This window comes from Tachypleus tridentatus, chromosome 10, assembly GCF_004210375.1.
Source record: "Tachypleus tridentatus isolate NWPU-2018 chromosome 10, ASM421037v1, whole genome shotgun sequence".
In the NCBI taxonomy this organism is placed as follows: domain Eukaryota; kingdom Metazoa; phylum Arthropoda; class Merostomata; order Xiphosura; family Limulidae; genus Tachypleus; species Tachypleus tridentatus.
Genome location: NC_134834.1, coordinates 84153598 through 84167311, shown reverse-complemented (window position 1 = coordinate 84167311; position 13714 = coordinate 84153598). Strand labels below are relative to the sequence as shown.

The 13714-nt window shown below is 31.0% G+C and overlaps 1 long non-coding RNA gene across 1 annotated transcript in view; it reads left to right on the top strand.

Moving 5' to 3' along the window:
• Positions 1 to 13714, top strand: part of LOC143229754 (uncharacterized) — a 118549-nt gene that overhangs the window by 79472 nt on the left and 25363 nt on the right. Inside the window, exon 2 of the long non-coding RNA XR_013016045.1 lies at positions 720 to 831. This is a non-coding gene — a long non-coding RNA (uncharacterized LOC143229754). The remainder of the gene's footprint in view (positions 1 to 719; positions 832 to 13714) is intronic.

Sequence of the window (13714 nt, the reverse complement as noted above, 5' to 3'; positions counted from 1 at the left end):
TCTTGTCAATGTTTTCTCAACCTTAACTAATATCAAGAATGACTGTTTTACATCAAAGAAATACAATGGAATAGTTAATACCGCCAGCGATGGTTACATTTAAGTACATGTATATCCTTCACTTGTTTATATATTTCTATATTTATTCTTCCAGTCTATAGTTTCTGAAATTTATTGAAAAGAAATCAAAAAAAAAAAAAAAATGTAAATTTTTTTATACGTTTGGGACCAGCATTTGTTTTTGTAAATAAGCCTGAAAAACTATAAGTTTTGTGACAGGAGAATGTTTTTGTCATAATCTCACTGTTATTGATAAATTTCTTTGCTTAGTTACAGTTAAAAACGTGTTAACATAATATGTTTCTTTAAGACTTATCTTTAAGATAACATCGTAGTTTTTGGCGTTGAATTTTGTATCTATATTATTTATTAAAAACCTGTTGCAAAATAAAATAATCTTAATTATTTTTAAAATAAAAATTTCTAAACGTCCTCAACGGAAAAAATAAGTTGGTCAGTTCGAATTTAAAATAAAGTGAAAAATCATACATCCAGTGATATGCAATTTCATATTAATTGTTTTTGTATATGAATGTGTATGTCTGTCACGTGTAAAATTAGTTGGTTATGGAAGTTAACAATCTGTTTATTTCTTCTTTATTTTTCGCAGAAAACATATAAGGATTTTCTTACTGAAGACAAAGTTTCTCTCCCTTTAGGTTTGACTCCTAACAAGCCGATAGGAAAGTTACCGTTAACACGGTGAAGACATCTAATAAGAAAATGCTTACCTGCAGTTCCCGATGTCGTGCTGTTTGGAAACGATAAATCGTAAGTACGCCTACACCTAGCAAATGTCTTTGCTTTCGCGCAAGCGTAATCAATGACGTAAGTAAACTCAAGTGCCAGCGAAAACCATTCTGAGTTCTTATGTGGCTGGAAACCGGACTACTTTCAACGCTGAGTGGGCGAACGTCCATCATATGCTCGGGATTTCGGGCACTGTTTATGAATACATCACTGCATGCGCATGCGTGTATTTGTTTATTAGTGATGCGTCAAATACACACAAAATTGTTAAGGCCTTTGATGACAAAGGGCACCATTGAACATACAAGATCGTTAGAGTTGTCTTTTTTGTGAATGAATTCAACATTGGGGCTTTTTTTTAGTAATACAAGCGATCTGTCGAACTGCTCTTTACCTTAACTCGTCAAAGAAGAAATGCTGGGTGTCTGGTTTTAAAATACTGCGTTGTCTAAACTTTAGTGAACTCTAGAAAAAAAATGAGTGATTTTCAACTGACATTTGAGCCGATCGACGATCTGTTTGAAAGGTCCGTATCTGAAATATCAGACGAAGAAGACGACCGACAAATGTCTGAATCAGAGGATGAGAGGTAGGGTTTACTTTCCACGAATGATGTCACGTTTCCTTCAGGTGTTTAGTGACTGGCGGTCGGTGATGGAGAAAAGCTCAGGCGTGTTCACGGCGAGAATAGAATACGAGCATACCAAGTAAAATCTTTCACGCCGTTTGTTATTAATGAAAGCTAACAATATATTCATCATTTTATCGTTATTAGGGGTTTCTAATTGCAAGGCCGCCTCCTATGAACCAAATATATATATTAAGATTTAATATCAATAAAATCGAAATGTCGTTTTTTCATAAGTTTTACTTACTGAGAGAGGTCAGGTATTGCCCCCCAATGGCTCAGTGGTATGTCTGCGGACTTACACACTAAAAACCAGGTTTCGATACCTGTGGTGGGCAGAGCACAGATAGCCCATTGTGTAGCTTTGTGCTTAATTCTAAACAAACAAAGGTCAAATATATTGAGTTCACACATTGATTAGAAGTGTTGGTCAACATAGTCTAACTTTACCTTCTACGTACAGAGAAAAATGAGCATACATTATTTATCGTATTTTCTTTTTTGATATATTTATATATAAAAGCAACACATCTAAAGACACTTGTTGACACGCGCGCCTGACGTGGGCCCGTCTCAGGAAGGCGTCAGCACCGCGAAGGCTGCAGCTTATGGCCTCTTTTCCTAACTGCACTAGGTGTTTTAAGGAGAAACGAAATATTCGGCTTAGTTACTGGTTTACCGACTTTGGAAAAAGAATTGATGTCGGACAGACAGTAGCGACGTAGTATGCAGTGTATAACATATAACTAATATTCAAAACATCGATGACTGTCATCTCATATTCTAATTATGACGATTTAATAATATTGTAATAACATAAGAGGCTCTTGTTTCTCCATTCATCGATATAAAAAAAAATCGATGAACGACTTATGTTATCCTAGATACGATAGCATATCATAAACACGTGTGTCTCTCAACGGGATATTTTGAAAGCATTATTTTACATAAATATTAACCTAATCTGTCTATTAGTCTTTTCTAGAGTATGATAATTGGAATTAACTGCTTTGAACAAAGTTTTTGTCATTATCAGCAGAGTGTTGAAATATGTGCCCACCACGAGTATCGAAACTCAGTTTCTAGCATTTTAAGTCCTCAAACATTCCGCTGTGTCACTGTGGGTGCACACTGAAAAAATAACTCGTATCAGCAGTGGAAACCGATGAATGAACCAAGTATTCACAGAACAAGTAACCCACTGCTCATAAACATTCACAGATATTATAACAACTCTAACGTTTAGTTTCCAATTTGTTAAGAAATACTGCTTAATTCATTGGATATGAATGTTCAAAAGAGAAGTGTTTTAAATAGATTGGCATCCTTTGATCTAAGGAAAAAATATTAGAACGTACAATGATTTGTGTAGGTTTCAATATAAAATGTGTTGGATATTTGTTCAAGTAGTGGGAATAAAGATTCGATAATCTTTGACTTTGACTTAAATATAACTAAACTAATAGTCAGTAAAACTGACATATTTTATCATAAAATCAAAAATACAAACACAACAAAACACAAATATTATTTGATACCTGTTTCCAAAGAGATATTAACTTAAAATATTTTCTCAACCCAAACGAGCCGTTTTTATATATATATTTCTCTACAAGTGGGTTTTCTCGACATCACTGATTAATATTAACCCATAAAAGTAAACTGTGCTTCAGAAGCTGTGTGCACGTATAGACATAATGGGATTAAAATAAGCTTTGTAAATTATCTTACGTAGGCTATCATAGATAGATATATGAGTTACGACTGACTACTGGTAATTTGATGTTTTCGTTTAAATAAATCTCTAAATGTACCTTACGAATTTTAGCATAATACTTGTGTCAAGGACAATTCTTATTTTTCAGTGATAAGTTTGGTTTACCCCTTCAAGATCATTTGCAGGTTACCATGTAAACGCCCTGATCAGATCTGCTTTCTTAGTACCAACATTTGTACCGGTGTCATCATTTTTATCAATAAAAGAGGTGAAAATACTTATACATGCTATGTATATAACAGTAGCTTCAAAATATTTGTAACTATAAGTTCATAATGCTCAATTTCTCTCTTATTAGCATTATAGGAGAATTTAGAATTTGCTCTTTAAAAGACTTGTTACGTTGGTCTTATCTTGAAATTATGAAAATCGTAAAAGCAATGTTCTCCTTTCTTACCATCACACTTCGATAAATACTTCTCTAAATTAATGTGTGTTTATAAATCTAATATATTTATATACACAATTCAGAGATACGTGAAATGGAATGATCTGATTTTAATTCCAATCAAGAATCACACCGCAATGATCTGATTCGGTTTCAATTTCAGGTCACTTTATTGTGAATTCAATATCAATCTCAACTCACTTTATTGTACATTCAATATTAATCTCAACTCACTTTATTGTGAATTCAATATCAATCTCAACTCACTTTATTGTGAATTCAATATCAATCTCAACTCACTTTATTGTGAATTCAATATCAATCTCAACTCACTTTATTGTGAATTCAATATTAATCTCAACTCACTTTATTGTGAATTCAATATCAATCTCAACTCACTTTATTGCGAATTCAGTTCTATTCTAAGTTTCATTGCTACAAATTACGTGAATATGTCCTGTACCCTATTGATTCAGACATAATATAATCTTCTAATCCAAAGCATATAGCCTGGGTTCTCTGAGGATTAATCATTATAATTCCTCTTTTCACGCTTATACAAAATAAAATGTTCATATTTCAAAGTAGTTATTCACCAAAAATATAATCTGCTGTTATGAACAGTATGCAAGTTTCCAATAAACATCTTATTAGCATTTACACTAAAATTACAACAAAATCACATGTTAAAAGCGTTTTTCTGAACTACTATGACGTCAGTTTTAATCTTTAAAACTGGACAATTTTCGCAAAAGGATTAAACTGTAACACTGTGACTTTGTTAGTACAGTAATCCTCAATAATAACTCTGTGACATCGTTGTACAGTAATCCTGAGGAATAACATCGTGATGTTGTTGGTATAGTGATCGTCGAGGATAATATTGAATTGTTATTTGTACAGTAATCCTCAAGGATAATCCTGTGACACTGTTGGTACGATAATTCTCAAGAATAACATTGTGATATTATTGGTAGAGTGATCCTCAAGGATAATCTTGTAATATTTGGTACAATAATTCTCAAGAGTAACATTGTGATGTTATTTGTACAGTGATCCTTAAGGATAACCCTGTGATGTTGTTGGTACAGTAATTCTCAAGATTTACACTGAACAAACATTTATAAAAAATGAAGATAAGGTACCACGAATTACACAAACCGGTAAAAGTCATTCGAAAATTATATATTACGTTCACTTCAAAAGTTGGTTTAAATTTGGTCAGTCAGACTTTATATATTTAGTTTAACATAACATTAAATATATGACGGAAAATATTTTCATACTTTGTTCTTGTTTAAACTAAATATCTTCTGTTTATTTCTATCAATTAATTGTACTAGAGAAAAATAGATATTCTGTTCAATGTAAGTGCTGTTCATTATAGTCGTGTTCCAAGTACATAAAAATTATATCATGAACTCACTCTGTCACCTTTCTACACAAAACATTCCAACACATCATTTCTTTATACAGGTTTAATAATTACCACTTTAAGAATACCGAGGGTCAACAAAGTTTGCTTATATCTTACTAGTCTGTTATTATCTCATGCTGATCTCCAAAAAAAAACATTTTTAATGAAATACTGTTGAAGTCGCCATCTTATAGAACGTCCCAGTAAATAAATGTTTGTTTCTTGTTAAGTATAAAGTTATACAATAGGTTATTTGCGTTTTGCCAACCGGAGGTATCGAAACTCGGTTTTTAAAATTTAAGCGTCTGGACTTACAGTTATCACTGAATATTGAGGAGCACTATAAACAAAGCACCCTTATATCCTAACCATTACGACCCTATTCCAGGTTAAACATTCTTACATATTTTTTAATTTCATACAGTTACAATCAACGTCTTAATTTTGTTTGGTTTGATTGTTGAATTTCTCACAAAGGTACTCAAGGGCTAATTCGATGCACTAGCAGTCCACATTTTTAGTGATAGTCAAGAGTGAAGGCAACCAATCAACATCACCCATAGCAACCTCTTGGGCCATTTTATGTCAACGAATAACGGAATTGACAGATACATCGTAAGGTCCCCATGTCTACAAGAATGCGCATATTTGACGACATATCCCCACCATAACAATATTACACGTAAATAAAGAACCTTCACATCATAAACGTTTTGACATTTCCCCAAATCAAACATGCCTAGTGTATCATTTCTTCATAAAATATCGTTTTAGTAACCACTTAGTAGAACGTCCCAAGCTACAAAAAAGCAGATTTGTGTCATAAACACTGTATTAATATCCGGTGTTAAACTTTGTAACACACCATTTGTCCTTTTAATATTGTTTAATACTAAATAAAAAAGTCCAAGTTATAAGTATTTTTTACATCAAAACATCATATCAATATCCCGTATCAAGCATTTCTATGTTCAGTTTCTCTATAAAATGTTGTTACAGTCTCTACCACATAGAAAGTCCCAAGTTATAAACAAAACATCTTTATAAGATGTCACTGTATATAATATATTTTCACCAACTAAAAGGCCCAAGTTATAAGTTTATTTCCTTTAAATAATAAACCTTCTGTTACTGTTCCGTATTAAGCATTTCTAAAGTCAATTTCATCATAAAACATAGCTACAGTCAGTACCAAACAAATAGTTCCAAGTTATGAACAAAACACCATATAAGATGTTTCCAGCGACTCAGCGGAATGTCTGGAGGTTTCTGATACTAAAATCAAAGTTTCAGTACACATGACAAGCACAGAACTGATAGCCTATTGTGTAGCTTTGTGCCTAACAATAAATGGATAAATGTTATATTTAACCACTTTGTTATTACTTTGTATTAAACTCTACAACATGTCATTGTTGTATGAAATATTGTTACAGGTGCCACCTAAAGAACATCTCGAGTCATTAACCAAATACCTTTATATCGTAGCCATTCTGCTACTATTCTGTAATAAACACTCATTTTTATATGAAATGTTGATACAGACGTAACTCTATATATGAGCTAAAGTGCCGCATTCTGTAATACAAATTTCGTAATTTTCTCTTCACATTTGTCAGAAAACATAATAAAAACTTATTCATTAATGGACGTACAACCGAGCTATGTAACAATGGGAAGTGTAATGGCGTTGTTGCAATTGAAAATTTAACAGTATTTTAACAATTGCAAGTCCAACAATCTTTAAACTAAATATAACATTTTTTTACTGTGAAGGCTTTGTTATCAACCAGGATAAAATATTCAAGTAAAACATATGCTACTTCTTTATGAAACATTGTGACGTCGGCTACTGAATAATTTTCTGAGTAAATAGAATATTTTTGGTAGTTAGGAATTTATCATCAATCAGGATACAATATTCGCGTAAAGTATATTCCTTCATACAAACTTCTTTACAAAACTTTGTGACAACAGACATCTTAATAGCGTCTCATCGAAATAGAATATCTTTCAATGGTGAAAATTTTGTCACCATTAAAGATAAAAACTTTCAAAAACGCCTTTCTTGCGCATAAATTTTTGCGGTTAACAACCTTAATAAGGTTTGGCTGTTGTTGTTTTCACATTAATAAGTTACTTTTTTTTTCATAATATTTCTTTCTTTGCCTCATTTTTCATTCCGAAAGATTGTGATAACGTTATTCATGTTTAAAAAATTGTAAACTTTATTATCCAAATCAATTTACCACCTTAAAGTTTACAGAACTTAATATTATTCGTGGTTGCTTTATTTAGGCCTGAAGTAAATACAACATTTCAAAGAATGTAAGAGACAATATTAAAGAAAATTATCACAAATTTAAGAAATTCAAATTGACTGGTATAACGGGAGAGTTAGAAGGTTACAGAAGATCAAGAGTTTTGGTCAAACAGAAAATAAGAACATGAAGAAGGACGCATATAAAGGTCAGCTGAAAATATAAAAATGAACAGTAAAGATATCTTCAAATATATTAATGGTTAACAAAATGTTGGAATGGGATTAAGACTTCTTAGGGATAATAAAGACTGGCTGGTATCATATGGTTAACAAAATGTTGGAATGGGATTAAGACTTCTTAGGGATAATAAAGAATGGCTGGTATCTTATGGTTAACAAAATGTTGGAATAGGATTAAGACTTCTTAGGGATCATAAAGAACGGCTGGTATCTTATGATTGTAAAATGGCTAAGTTATTTATTCCTACTTTTTGTTTTAGTTTATGCTACTGAAAAGTTTAGCAATATTTCTCATCTTGAACAATTAATAAATATAAAAGAGATCGAACAAGATGGTGACATTAATTTTGAGCTTGTTGAACAAAAAATGTGAAAGGGTAAAAACGATAAGGCTCCTGAGCCAGGTAATATTTCCCAATGATTTTTTAGAAAGTTATAAATTGTATATGTGAGCCATTTGCTACTATTTTTCGTCAGTCCTTGAACAGAGGGTAGGTACCAGAAGATTGAAAGTTAGCTGATGTAACTCCTATTTCTCACAAAATATGATAAAAACTGTCCAAGTAATTATATACCTATTAGTCTCACGTGAATTGTAGCAGCAATCTTTGAAAAGTCTGACAAAATATGCTCTTTTAAGTCATATAACAAAGTTTAAAATGTTACCGCATAGACAACATGGAAATCTTTTCTTATAAATATTTGACATTCTTCGAAAAGGTTACTGCTTACGTAGATGAGGGTAATGGTTTAAAGTTAGTGTATCGTCATTTCAAAGAGTATTTGACAAAACCTCGTACAATAGGCTTATAAATAAAGTCACCTCTACGGGTGTAGGGAACAGTATAGCAAATTGGATAGAAAAGGCTTGTTACAAACAGAGTTCAGTCAAACTTGACTAATGTCATACAAAATGATTTATATCATTTGGTGAGTTGAACAAATAAATGGCAGATGGGTTTTAATTATAATGAATGCAAGATAATGCATGTGGGCTGTCATAATTTGAATTATAAATATAATTTGAATGAAAATAATCTTAACAGTGTCATTAAAGATAGGGATCTTGGTGGAATGGGTGATCAGTCTCTTTAGTCATCCAAGCAGTGTTCTGTTACTAGTCGTAGCATTAGGCTGTATCTAAAGAAATATTGAATACAAGTCTAAATACCATAGATTATAATTTCATTATATGAAGTCACTGGTTAGGCTACGTTTAAAGCACTGTGTTTCGTCTTGGTTTTTTACCCTAGGAAGAACACTGAATTGTTGAAATGAGTTCAGAGAAGGGTTACTAGAATGGTACCTGGAAATTAGGTGTTATCATACGAGGAGAAATTGAAATATCTGAATTTTTTTTTCTTGATAAAAGAAGAGTTACAGGAGATCTGAATGAAGTACTTCAGATTGTAAAGGGAATTATTGATAGTGTTAAAACATCGTATGTTTTTATAAATAATGGTAGCAATGGTAGGACCGAGGAACACAAATATAAATTTTGGCAGGGTAGGAGTCATCTTTAGTAAAGACAGTTTCATTTTTCTAACTGGATGGTTGACCTTTGGAATGTTTTGATTTCAGATATGGTAGATGCAGTCAAATATGTCACAAGATACTTGTAAAAATTGAGGTTCGGGTTCATAAACATGGGAAATTTCGGCGTTTCAGTATGATATATATCATGGTGGTATTTTCTGATTTTCCAAGACACCAACTGAGGTTTCGGAGCATTATCAACTAAAATCAGGGCACAGGATACAGTTAATCTGAGAGAGTTTTAAAAAAGATTTGATAAGTATTTGTTTAATAAGAAGTGACTTTGAGTGTTTTTCTTTAATTTTAGGGTCAAGTGAAATGATTCTAACTATTCTTGAATTATATTTGTATACGTGTATTTATTTTTTCTAAGTATATAGACCTGGTTTTAAAGGCATATAGATCTGCTTTTTAACCATCACACCTGTCTAGTTTTAATGGTACAAAGATCTACATTTAGTCACATGGATCAGGATTTACGAGAATATATATTTGGTTTTACAAGCGTATAAATATGGTTTTACACTCACATAGATCAAGTTATAGGAGGATGTAGATCTTTTCTTCAAACATATTTAGAAGAATAAACATTTTGATGTTAAAAACATATAGATTACTTTTACGACATACACATGTACATATGATTTCAGGAATATGTAGATCTGATTTTAGAATAATATAAATAAGGTAGGTTTTAAGTGCAATTATATCTGAATTAAGAAACAAGTTTTGCAATTATATGGCCATGCTTTTATAATGCTTTATAACTATAAAGATTTTTTAAAAGCATATCATTTTGGATCTGTTGGTATATATGTTTGATTTTCAAATGTCATAAAATTCGTTTTATAAGCATATGCGTTTTCATTTAAATGCATATAGATATTGTTATAAATTTTGAAATACATAGAAGTATATACAATTTGTTTTAAAACGCATAGATCTAACTTTAGTAGCATACATATCTCCTCTTAGGATATAGAGACGTCATTTTAGAGTAATTTAGAACTAATTTTTAAGGATGTAAGTCTGATTTCATAGATTTATAGATCTTGTGTTACAAACAATTATATTTTGTTTTAGGAGCACCTTAATCTGGTTTTAGAAGAATATAAGTCTAATTTTCAAATGGCAGAGATCTGGTTTCACAGGATGTACATATATGATTTTACAAACATATAGGTTTATTTTTCAGAGAAATATAAATACAGTCCTGGAACAACATAAAAGAGCTTTAAAGAGTACAGAAATCTCGATCTACAATCACATAGATCTGGTTTTACATAATGATGGCCTAATTTCAAGAGACATATAGATTGTTTCAGAGCTTTGTATGTTTGTTTACAAAAGCACCTTAGAATCTGCCTTTAGAATAATATAGGAGATGTTTCATAAGAATATAGACTTGGTTGCACAAGTATATAGATGTAATAATACAGTCATATGGATCTAGACTTATACCGATCTTGTTTTAGAGGCATGTAAATGAATGGATTCATAAGCTTAAGAGTATATATGTCTCATAATCGAGAAATATAGATCTGGATTTAGAAACTATAGCGCTAGTTTAAGAGGCACACGTAGACCTGATTTTAAAGACATATATATATATAGTTTTAGGGGAATATTTATCTTGTTTTATAAATATATTCACCTGGTATTACAATACATATCACATTTTAATGTATATAGATATGGTTTGAAACACGTATAAATATGATTTTAAAGAAAATGGGAGATTGCTTATAGAAACATATTGAGCTGATTATAGAAACACATACCTAGGGCCTTATATTTAGATTCTTATAGACATTATTTATAAGTATATAAGTTTCTGTTTAGAATAATATAAATTATGCTTTAAAAATATTTAGACTTAGTTTAAGAAACAAACATGCGTGGCTTAAAACATTTAGAGATATTTAATATATTCTAAAAACATGGTTTCAAAAGCAGGCTTATATGAATTTACAATAATACACATCTCGTTTCGATGGCATGCAGATCTAATTCTCAAACAATTTTGAGACATTTTTAATACGAATATTGATCTTGTTCTAGAAGCTAATAGGTATTGTTTTACAAACGTACAGATTTGTTTTTATAATTATATATATATATCTTGTTTCAGAAGCATGTATGTCTTTTTTTTTTGTTCTAAGCATATATATTTGGCTTCTGAATAATGTAAAGTTTCAAGAGTGCATAGATGTATTTGAAGAAGCATATATGTTAGGAATTAGACTATATACATTTAATTTTACAAGGAAAGAGACGTGGTTTTCGAGGCATATGTGACTCTAGACGCTAATCTGTCTGGTTTTATAGCCATGTAGATATTATTTTGAAACCACAAATCTAATTTAAGAACCAAAATTATCTGCGTATAAAATCATATACACCTGGTTTTAGGAGCAAAGATATTTGGTTACAAACGCATGTGGGTGTAATTTCTGTTTCTCTATTTAGAATTAAGTACAAAGCTTAACAATGGACCGTATCTGCTCTGCCCACTACGGGTATTGAAACCTGGTTTCTAGCAATGTAAGTCTGCAGACATACCGCTGTGGCACGTGGGGACAAGTGTAATTTAAAGATAATGTAGATCTAGTTTTAGAGAAAAACAAATTTGGTTTCAGAAGTATTTAGAACTAGCTTCAAAGCTAAGAGATCTTTCTGAAGCATATAGTTCTGATTTTAGTAGCACATACATATTGCTTTTAAACATATGGATCAGATTTTAAAATTTATTTTCGAAGCATACAGATATTTTAGAAACTATAAATCTGGTTTGAGAGACATATAAGTCTGATTTCACATGCATATAGATCTGAACTTAGGCACTTATAAATCTTGATTTAAAGGACATAGATCCAATTTAGGCTAATATAAACCAAGTCTTAAAATCACATAAACCTGCTTTAGAAAACCAATAAATACGTTTTTAAAATAACTTAAACATCATTTCGAAGCATACAGTCCTAGTTTTATAGGCAAATAGATCTGGTTTTATATACAGATATATCTAGTTTTACACCCATATATGTCTAGTTTTACAAGCATACAAATTAGGTTTTAAAGGCACATAAATAAAAGTCTAAACAAATAGAGGTCAGACTTTAAAAACACATAAAAATAATTTTAGAAACATATAGCTTTACTTTCAGAAGAATATAGACCTTATTTTAGAAACGTATATATATTGTATTTGAGGAATATATAATTTTTTTTAAATAAACAATGGTTACATGACTATAGTTCGCTTATAGAGACACATGTGCGTGCTTTTCGAAAAATATAGATCTGATTTTAAAAGCTTAAAAGTCTGGATATTGGCATACAAATCTGGAAATAGAAGCGAATAAATCTAGTAGAAGTACATACACCTAGCTTTACAGATTTGTAGATATTGTTTAAGAAGCATATGGATCTAGCTTTAGATCTTGTTACAATCATATAGACTGCGTTTAAATTTAAAGACATATAAATAAAACTTTAAACGAATATATATATATACTTATAGTGAAAATAATTAAATTTTAATGAAGATAAATAGTAAAATAAGTAAAGACATAAGGAAGAACTACGTTAAAAACAGCAAATCTAAACCTCTGACTTATTATATAAGTTTGTTATAACTCAAAAACAGCCCGAAACAAAAAAAAAACGCTGCATCAACTGAAAAGATCCCAGGGTACAAGCTATAATGTGGGATTATAAAATGTACCCTAAGTTTTGGAGGTGACTGAGGAAGTAGGACCCACATTGCAGTGGGGATACACTGTTTATCACTCCTAACCTCCATTTGCCAGTCACACAAAAGAAATAAAAGAGTAGCAATAGATATAGAAATAGAAATTAGGAGAGCTATATGTGAGTGTTCAAGCCCACAATGTCTCACATCTGTATCGCCCTTCATTGTCTGCAGACAGTGACGGCTCTCCAAAATAAAGAAGAAAAATGAATTGAAATAAAAATAAGAACAAGAAAATAAAGTACTACCATTTGGGGGTAAGTAAGTTTATAACTTACCTCTTGAAGTTAGGATTCCAATACTGGAGGCTGGAATAAAGATCTGGTTTTCAAAACACAGGGATCTCCTTTTAAAACCATATACATTTTTATTTAAAGGTGTGTAGAATCGATTTCACAAATATATAAATCTGGTTTTAGAAACACATAGATTAGATTTTAAAAACACACGTGTGATTATAAAAGCATAAAGATCACGTTTAGAAGGATTTGGTTTCAGAAGCATACTGTTCTAAATTTAAGACTTTGTTCTTCATTCGAAGCACATAGATCTTATTTTAAAGTAGTATTTATAGGGTTTTAAAATCACTAAGACCTACTTCTGAAATACACTAACACTTGTATTAAAATAATATAGACCTTTTCAAAACATCATAGAGTTCTAGTTGTATAAATATGTATAGATCTTGTTTTAGAAGCATACAAATCTGATTTTGTAGACGTATATATCTGGTTTGACAAACACATACACTCAGTTTTACAGACACATGGATCTCATTAAACAAGCACATAGATCTGACTTTACAAGCAAATATATCAGATTTCAAAGCGTATAACTCTGTTTTTATAATGTTATAAATGTGCTTTTAGAAACATATAAATGTACATATGTTTAATAGCAT